Genomic DNA, 10624 nt, shown 5'->3' with positions numbered 1-10624 from the left:
ACTTTTGATTGTTTTTGGTTGCTGTTGTGTCTTTCGGCTTTTCCCGGTTAGGGGTCACCACAGCGGAACTCCAGTCCGCTAATGACTGGCAGTAGATTTGTACGTGCCGAGTTGCCAGCCCTGACACACAACCTTCAATGAAGGTACACCCATACACACATGTCTCCACACAGAAGACGCTTTAGCTGAGAATCGAACAGGATGTCTGACACCGCAGCACAACCACTGCTTTTGATTGTTTTTGATTGTTTTTGGTACTTGCTTACTATTTAGTTACTTATTACAAATTTCCAGTCAGGCATGGTTACTGTTAAAGTTTGTCTTATTTGGTGGCTAAATGTTGATGCTTGAAATTGACTTTCAGTTACTATTTTCTGGAATTCTGGAGGACTGCCTTTGCCCTTTCAGCTGATCTTCCATTTTGTCAACCTGTTTTCAATACAATAATGTGAAACCTGTTGTTAGTTAAACATTCCTTCATGAGGTTTCTATTGCAAGATTCCATCCTGGCATCATCTGGCTTTTGAGAATGAAAGCTGGCCTTGGATTAGCTGCTTTTCTGGGTACTCCTGCTTATTTCTTCATCTACTGGTCTTTAGGCATTACATAGTTCATTCCTGTCTTCTTGATTAAGGATGACTGGACTTGAATTAACTTACCACACATCTTTGCTCTACTGTTTTTATTTTAATTCTTCACTTTTTATCTTTGATTGACTGTTTTTAATTCTTTACCAAGTTCACAGGGGTAGCCACCTGGCAATGTTAACAATATCTCTAGGTGACTTGGTCACACTGACTCCCAACCCCCATGTAAAAATGGGAAAAGGGGGGAGTGATGATGACAAAGAGTCCATCAATTTACAGGTGTGCATTGGTGGATTTTAAAATGTATTTATATTTACTTTGTTGTTTATTACTTTATTCTGTTTGTATTTTTTCACTTTTGAGATGGCCTTTTTCTTTGTTTCAGTTACGGGATTTAGTTTTCTTCATACCTATCCTTTGCTTCTCAGTTTATTAACTCGTTTTCTCATTTACAGAAATAAACATTTACTTAATAATATTTCATATCAGCTCCTTGTACTGCAGCCTTTTCTACTCCATCTTCCTGCTTTCATTACTTCTGTTGCAGAAGGTTGGGTGTTGGCAGAAGGCATGGGGCTGGAACCCTCAGTGTTGGTATCTAGGACGCGCTGGGTTTGAATATGTGTTGAATTCAGTTCTATGTGGCTTCTGACATGAGGCAAAATATGGCTTTGACTCTTTTCATATAGATTTGTGTTATCTATCCCTGTATCCCTTCTGCTAACAGTGACAGATATTCAGGATTGGTTTTCCTGTAACTCTAGCAACAGTAAAGTACTCAAATGTTAAGTTTATCAGGGACAAGAATGGTATTGTAATCAGACAAGTTCAATGATGTTACCCTGGCTTCATTACCGTAACCTGGTATGATTCTACTCTTGAAGCAAAAGTGACCCCAAGGATTTCATTTTCACAGAGTCCTAGGCCACATCATTCAGGTTGTAGGCATGCCATTTTCAACTGTTCATCCATACAGCTAAAGGAGGTGAAAGCTGGAGCTTCCAACTCCTCTGAATACCAGTGTCAGTGGCGCAACAGGTAGCATGCTTGCCTTTCATGCAGAAGGCTGTGGATACTATTCACATACCAGGAAGATGTACTGCTACCACTGCAGTGTACAGAAGGAGTGTTGCATTCCTGAGTATGTTGTACTTTGGATAAGACACGAAACTGAGGCCCCATCTGCTTGAGTTGGTGACAGCTCAAGTGAATGTAAAAGATCCAATGGCACTTACTGAAGAGTAAAGGAAGTTCCCTGAAGCCCTACACAAATTTCGGAAGAAGTATAAATACCACCTCAGATCTCACCCCAAACAGGTCACTGGTCTAATGGAACTAACCAGGTCAACAAAGGATAAATAAAAATATGTCACAGACACATGAGCTATCTGTTGGAACCTCCTTGTCTACTATCCTCCAACAATGCAATGATCCTCCTTTACAGGTTTATTGATTTTTCTTTCTCCTCTATTCTGGTGTCACCCAGATGGGTAAATTTAAATGACTTCAATATTTTGGTTGACAAGAAGCCTATGACTCTTCTAAAGAAATTAATTTGTACTATAAATGAATTTGAGTTTGCTCATGTTGTTACCCCTGCGAGCCATACACATAGACAAATACTGGATTTGGTGTTGCAGCTGAATGTTGAGGTGGAACTGGAGACATGGTTACATCACAGCCTTATTTGTTTTACTCTTGAAATATCTCAAATACAGCCTCCTTACCAGGACCTCATGACTTACAGGAATCTGAGTTGAGATTCCTCTAACTTACTGATTCCTGTTTTTCATCAGCATGCAAAAGAGTTTGGTGCCAGGGTATTGATGAAACAACTGCTGTCTATAATAATGCTTTAATAACTTCTCTCAGTCCTCTAACCCCAAGTAATGTATGCCTTTTCCATCTTGTACCAAGTAAGCAATGGTACAAACTGGCACACCAAGAACTGAGACTAAAAGGACAAAAGTTAAACCACAGATGGCACTGCACCAGCCTGCTTCAAGATTAAGTTTCTGCTAGATACTAATTTTTCTGCTTAGCAGGATGAGAAGTCCTGGAAAAAGTATGTCCCAGAAGGCCCCCGTGGTGTACTGTAGAGAAGCACTCCCTCTGAGTAGAGGGCAGGTTTAGCAGTCCACCATGTCTTGCTACTTGAAGTCTTTTTTCAATGAAGAGTGTGAATTAGCTGCCAAATACCATGTCACAAGCATGTGTTAATCAGATCAAGTTTTGCCCCACGCAGACTCTTAAGGAAATTCTGTGAAGGAACTATGGTCATGGTCTGAGTTCACTATTCCTGATTATGATGACTTCATTGCTAACATTTCCAGAATGCATACAACTTGAGGACTTTGACTGAACCCATGAGACATCAGCTGATCATCACGTCTGGAGGTACTGGGTTCCATTCTTTACCTGATCAATGTGTCCTTATTTAAGTTGGAATTTTTTCTTCAAAGTCAAAGGATGCCTATGGTATCTTTAAGAAGGATGTCCTTTTCTTGATGCAGATAACCAGCCTTCCTTTTTTTCTAGTAACATTTTTAGAATGTCACACAAATGTAACTGTATTTCTATTTGAGAGACAACATGTTGATCTTTTCCAATCTGGTCTTCAGTCCAAAGTACAGAGATCACCATCACTAGGGTTTTTTAATGACTTCCTTCTGACAACAGATCTTAAGTCATTTTAGATCTCTCTTTGGCATTTGACATGGCTAACCACTGGATACTGCTGAATCATTTAAGGCACTAGTACTGTGGCATCACAAATCTTGCCTTGGAATGGTGTGCCTTCCATTTTTCACAAAGTACTCAGAGGATGGTGTCCTGGGTTAATGTCACCTCCCCCTGCTGCCAGACCAACTGTATGCAATAAGGTTCAATTCTGGGTAACCATTTTGTTGACTATGCATATGTGTCCATTAAAATACACTGAGGGGAAAGATTTCCAATACCTTGCTTACATTGATGAGCTATATCTCTCCTTTCCAACTGAATCTACATTAACCTAAGACAAACTAGATGCATCCACAACTGGATGACTGACAGTTGGCTTAAGCTGAACACCCTAAAAGTTGTATGGCCTTTCATGCCCCTATCCATAATTAATCTGCTCCTGTGCTATCCATTGATATTACTTATAGTGCTGACAAAATGAAATTCATGTGAAGGGTGTGGAATTTAAGGGGTGATCTTTGATGACCAGCTCACCTTTAAGGAGCAGGTTTCTGCTTTTGTCAAGTCCTCTTGCTTTCATCTGAGGAATACCACCCTCATGAAGTATTTTATTCCAACTGTGGAACTCCTAGTGGTGGTACACGCCTTGGTTTCCTTAGGCTGGGACACTGTACTAACCTATACCAGGGGTTTCCAGAGTTACAGCTTGACTATCTAGAATTGATGCAGAACGCTTGGAGGTACCCAAATGCCATAACATCACATAGACTTTATGGAGCCTGCACTGATTGTGAGTGTGGTCCATTTCTGCTTATAAAGTGCTGACTCTGGTTTATTTGGTCCTTTATTTCCTGGGTCTGCCTTGTCTTAAGGAAGCTTCCAGCCTGATATCAGACCACTTCTGCCTACAGTCTATCACCACAGATTACCATAAGTCCCAAGTATCTCCTTTAATTCACCTGGTGAAAATTTCTTTGGTTGTAACTTTGCAGACTCTTACCAGGATGGTTGAGCATGCCTCTCAATACTCAGTCGTTTTAAATGCTCCTTTTTTCATAGTATCTCTTTGGTCCACCTTAAAATGGGTGACTTTGGCTTCCATTATTCTTCTGTACCCTTTTATCTACATTTACTGTTTATTATGCTATTTATTACTATCCCTACTCTATAATTTTACTGTACTAGTGCTTAGATTATAAGCACTTATAAAGCTTAGAATCTGAATTTGCAATATTGTCTCTCTTATTACAAAACTGTAAAACATGGGCAAGTGGGCAGATTACACATCAAAATAAGAGAGGAAGGAAGACTGTTGCCTTGCTAAATGAGCAGCTTTTAAACTCCTTTAACTAAGGAAAATGTAATGCACTTGCCCTTCTCTGGGGCTCTTATTCAACAGGATGATGTATGTTTTAATGTGGTTTTTGCATCCATGCCTTGAGGCATCATACATTCATTACAATTCTCTGTAATTACAGCTAGGATAAATGTGACAGATATCCAGACAGGGCCAATATTCAGGTAGTCTTGAGGGTGCCCCTGGCAATGAAAATGTTTTTAAAGGCATAACATGTTCTTGAGTGGAAGAACTTGCAATCTTTGTCACTGAGAAGGCTCAGAGTGTCTTCCTATTGTGAGTGCTTGTTTCCAAATCAAGGCCAAGATGTGTGTCTATAATATATATATATATATATATATATATATATATATATGGTTTACCTTTATATTACTGAGAATGACAACTATGAATGCACTATTGTGCGACTTTAGAATGTGAAAATCGAATTTTGCTTTAAAATTACCTTTAAAGTGAACGGTGCGGTGTTTTTTCAAGAATGACTCACTTCTGTGGATTCACTTTTACGCATTTGGAAGATTTTGGATCACTGTTATTACCAGTCGGGCGCGATTGTGAAATACATGTGTTGCTCAGCAAAACAATAGGAAACCATATATATATATATATATATATATATATATACACACCCACACCCACACACACAATCTTTGTGTGTGTGTGTGTGTGTGTGTGTGTGTGTGTGTGTGTGTGTGTGTGTGTGTGTGTGTATATGTATATATATATATATATATATATATATATATATATATATGTATATATATATACACATATATATATATATCCATATCCATCACTATGAAATGCAAACCATAGAAAGTACAGTTGTGCACACTTACCATAAATGTAGATGTTAAAGTGTATTCACTGCTACAGTCATCACCTGTGGGTTATCCCTGCTATGGTAGCCCTGGGCAGGCCTGAATACCAGAGTCAATGTTTTTCTTCATCGGCTGCTGTCACTTGTTGAATTGACATCAGGTTTTCAGTGCTATAAAGCAAGGCAGCCAATGTCATTACATCAGTTTTTCTTGCCCTAACCAGTCAGAAGCCCAAGGAAATATGGTAATGTGATCCTGGTGGCTAAAAGTCACTGTAAGAAGCATATGTCTCCCTAAGGAAAGAGGATATAAGGGGGAAGGAGGGAGGGAAACCAGGACTGCAACAGTCAATACACTCGAACATCTACATTTATGGCAAGTGTACACAACTTTACTATATTCCTTGTGTTTCACTGCTGCAGTTATTACCTATGGGAGGATTCCCAAAGCTGAGGAGAGGGGTGGAAGGATTAGTTAGAGACCTAGGCATGGGTAAGCATGCGCCACAGAACTACAGAGGCAAACCCTGCCCTAGCCTTAGAGAAAAGAGGCAGGTGGTAATGCTTTGTAAAGGTATGGACAGAGGTCCAGGTGGTAGCTTCCAAGATGTCCCTGGTGGGAACTCCTCTGCGGAATGCTGGGGAAGTGGAGGCTGCCCTAGTGGAATGGATACAAATAGACTTAAGGGGTGGTTTCCCATGTAATCTGTAGCAGAAATGGATACAGTGTGATATCCATTTGGAAATGGTTTGCTTGGAAATGGGCTACCCCTCTGCCCCTGAAGCAAAGCTCACAAGAAGTTGGTCTGTTTTCCTGAAAGGTTTAGTACAGTCCAGGTAGTATCTGAGCTGTCTGTGCACATCTAGTGAGTGCAGAATTATTTCCCCCTTGTTTTGAAGATTAGGGAAGAAGGTGGGTAGATGTATGGCCTGGTTGAGAGTCACATTAGATACCACCTTGGGCACAAAGGAGGGGTTAGTCCTAACGGAGACCCTGCTGCATGGTAAATGATAACGGGCTCAATGGCCATCAGTGCCTGAAGTTCTAAAACTCTTCTGGCTGAGGTGATAGCTAGTAGGAAAGCAGTCTTCCAGGAGAGGTACTTCAGTTCTGCTGAAGCAGCAGGTTTGAAAAGTGGTAAGGTTAGTTTTTCCAAAACATAATTCAGGTCCCAGGCTGGTGTGGTTGGCCTTCTGGGAAGTCTAATATTAGAAACCCCTCTGAGGAATTTTTAGAAGCCCCTCTGAGGAATTATTTAACTCATTACATAAGAGTGACACCTCCAGGTGCATCTGCAGTTAACTCCCACTGACACCTCTAGGCATCAAATATTGCTTATATATACTTGCAGCAATAATTCCAAAGCCATGCTATGTAGACGTTTTGAAATTTCAGCTTAATGCTTACACAGTGACAAACTCAACTGCATTAATATTTTACCTCTTTCTAGTACAGGTAACTACATATTAACTGTTGTTTTTATGATATTAATTTATATAGTTATAATTTTCACATTTTAATAAATATCAACAACCAGGAAACACAGACAGAACTCTTTAGCCTTATATGAAAGTTCTCAGCTAGATGAATAAAATGTTGCTGACAGTATGTGTGTAACTTGTGGTTGTTGAGATATTGTAAGTTGTTTACAAAATATTACAAATGTAATAGTTACTGTGTTTACTCTGACTTCTAAAATTCAGTTTAAGATGAAGTAGCTAAAGAATATTACCACTGTAAAAATAGTTTGTGCTGGCAAATTTACCATTCATACTATTTTAGTAAACTCTATAGTTTCAGGGATATGAACATTTGTTTGAAATGTAAGGACATAATTTGATTTTGTTAAAAGGCTTAGGCTCCGCCCATTGAAAGTTATACTGCAAACTTCCTGAGCTCCAGTGGAGTGAATGAGTTAATCAAAGGATGTGAGAACAGGGGCTGGTCTGTATCGAAATGAGCTGAAATGGCTGATGTGTAGATTTTAATAGAAGAGAAGGACAGGCCACTACTGAGTAACTCCACTAGATAGCCCAGGATAAGAGGGATGGAAGGTTGTGAGGAACTGCCCCCACTGGACTTGCTCCAGGACCAGAATCTTTTCCATTTCCCTGCGTAAGATTTTCTGGTGCTGGGCCTTCTGGCCTCTGTGATAATGTCTAGGTGTTTGCTTAACAGGGGCCCCTTGTTTAAAGTATTAGCCATGCTGACAGTTTGAGAGTATGCAGGTCTGGGTGCAGCACTCCCCTCCCACCTGAGTCAAGAGGTCGGAGATCAGGGGAAGCTGCCTGGGAGGCTGTGATGTCAGGCTGCGCAGTAAGGGGTATCAATGCTGTCTGGGCCAATCTGGAACAATGAGAATGGTCTTTGGTCTCTCCTCCCTTATCTTGATCAGTGCCTTGGGAATAAGAGGCAGAGGAGGGAATACGTACACAAAGAGGGAGCTCCAGGGGAAGGTCAAGGCATCCACCTTCCACGCTAGGCGGTGATACTCCTTGGTACAGAATATTTTTACCTGGTGGTTGAGGTGCAAAGCAAAGAGATCCACCTCTGCAGTCCCTCACTCCTGAGTGACTTTTCTGTGGAGCTGCCATTTGTGGGGGTCCAATAAGTTTCTGCTTAAGTGGTCTACCAGGGTGTTGTTGACCCCTGGTAGGTATTGGGTTATTAGGTGTAATCCATGGAGGAGGCTGTCAGCCAGAGGTTCATGGCTAGCCTGCACAGAGGGTAAGATTGGGTCCCTCCCTGTTTATTGATGTACCACATTACTGTGGTGTTGTCTGTTTTGATAAGGAGAACCCCTGGCTTGAGATGAGGTTTGAAGGATGTCAGAGCCTTTTGTACTGTCATCATTTCCTTCTTGTTGATGTGTAAGGGAAGGTGCTGGACATCCCAAAGATCTTGGGTGCACCTGCCTGCTAGGTAAGCACCCCAAGCAATGTCTGAGGCATTGGTGGTGATGGTCTGCCCGGTAGGGCCGAGGATGATGGGAAGACCCTTGTTCTTGGCACAGGCCCCTGCTCACCAGAAAAACTCAGCCCTCATACAGGGGATCAGAAGGCGAGAGGTCTCTACTGGTGTTCTCATGTGAAGCCTGGCCAGAGGAATTAGAAGGATGCAAGATGCCATGTATCCCAAGGCTTGCAGGAACTTCCTCGCCGTGAGGTGACTTCTGGAAGCCAGCTGGCTAGAGAGGCAGGAAGCTCTGCTTTTCTGAGGATAGGAAGGCCATTTGGGATGCTGTGTCCAGCAGTGCTCCCAAGAAAATGATCCTCCTGGAGGGTGTTTGCTTTGATATCTTCTCATTGATGGTGAACCCAAAGGAAGTTAGGAGGGTTTTGACAAAGAGGAGGTCCTGGAGCAGCTTTTCTTTGCACTCTGCCTGAATGAGGCAGTCATCCAGATAAGGGTAAATCTGCATATTTCCCTGTCTGCAAAATGCTATGGCCAGGGCTAAGCATTTCATGAATACCCTTGGAGCAGTAGATAAGCCAAAGGGTAGTGCACATAACTGAAAGTGTTGTGAGCCTGTTCTAAAGTGCAGGAATTTCCTGCAGGATTCCCTTATGGGGATCTTTTAGGCCTAGGGTCACTAACCAGGCATTTTAGTAAGCATAGGCAGCAGCTGCTGCAAAGTTAGCATTTTGAACTTGGGGACCACCAGGGAAGTGTTCAGAATGGATAGGTCCAGGATGGGGTGCCAAGTGCCCTCTTTTCTGGGAATAAATGCCTTTGCCTGTTTGATCTGCGGGAACAGGTTCTACTGCCCCCGGGATAGGAGAGTCTGGACTTGTTTCAATGCCTCTGACCATTGATTTGGAGGTAAGTCTGGGTACCCTCTTGGGATTGGGAGTTCGTTGAAATAGTATTTGTTCCCTGAAAAATGATCTTTAAGACCCATTGGTCCTTTGTTACAGAAAGGCAATTTTCTTTGCAGAGGGAGAGCATTCCTCCTAGCTTTTGGTGAGTGAAAGGAAGGCAGAGGGGGGAAAGGGAGTCAGTGAGAGTTTAGAACTCCCTGCCTTTGTGGCAGAAGTGGTCCACTGTTTGGTTCTCTGCTGTTCCTGGGACAAGGGCCTGGGTGGTCTGTCCCTGCGGGGCTTACCTTGTTCCTGTCTGCAAGATGCAGGAAAGGACCAGTGCTTAGAGGGAAAATTCCTGCTGAACCTAGGAGGTTGAACCTGAAAGAAATCTTTTACTGACTGCATAGACTCTGCTTTGTCTTCCATCTTTTTAAGCACCTCTTCTGCTTTTATTCCAAACAAGTGGTCCTTATCCAAGGGTGCATCAATTAATTGAGACTTGACAATGATCAGGGAGAGGTTGTTTTTTCAACCATGCATGTCTCTTTATGACAGATCCTGACACTGCTGCCCTGCTTGAGGCTTCTAGGGTGTCATATCCACAGTGCAGTGAGTGTTTGGCCACTTGACAAGTAAAGCGCAGTAAATCTGCTAACTCTTTCGAATTGGCACAGTCAGGAAAGATAGAAATCTTTTGCTTTAATACTTGTAAAGTGTGTTGTTGACATTTTAACATATGGAACTGACAGTTGAGTGCTCTGATAGCTAAGGTTGCAGAGGTGTATACTTTTTTACCCTGTCTGTCCAGGGCTCTGGAATCCTTGTCAGAAGGAATAGGATTCTTTGCAGAACTAGCCTTAGCTCCTTTAGATCCCTGTGTAATGACCTCTGGGTCTGCAGCAGGATTTCCATACAGGTATTTGTGAGAATCCGGTACTCAATAATACCTGTCAGGTTTACTGGGAGCAGGTGGGAGGGCATCAGGGGCTAAGCTGGATTTATGGAAAACATCATCCACCACTTCTAAGATGGGGGGGATGGCCAGGGGTCTGTGTTGGGGCAGGTCTAGAAACTCTCTTAATCTTTTCTTAGACTGAGGGAAGTCCTGAGATTCCCAGTGGAAATGTTCCCTCAGGGTGTGAAGGGTTTCCCCAAAGGAAAGGTCTTCTGGTGGGGAAGCAGAATGAATGGATTCCTCTGCATCGAAATCCTCATAAGCAGTCAGAGGTTGTTGTTCCACTTCAAAATCTGAATAATCAGATTCCTCAGAATCCTGCTCTGTCATTATTTCAGGAGAAGGTTGTCTTTTCCTTTTAGAAGTTGTGGCCTGACTACCCCTGATAAGGTAGATAAGATCCTCTGCCATCTTAAGCT

Source organism: Protopterus annectens, chromosome 6.part0 (genome assembly GCF_019279795.1).
Source record: "Protopterus annectens isolate FY-2018-M chromosome 6.part0, PAN1.0, whole genome shotgun sequence".
NCBI classification, from domain to species: domain Eukaryota; kingdom Metazoa; phylum Chordata; order Ceratodontiformes; family Protopteridae; genus Protopterus; species Protopterus annectens.
Note: the sequence above shows the minus strand (reverse complement) of the source record.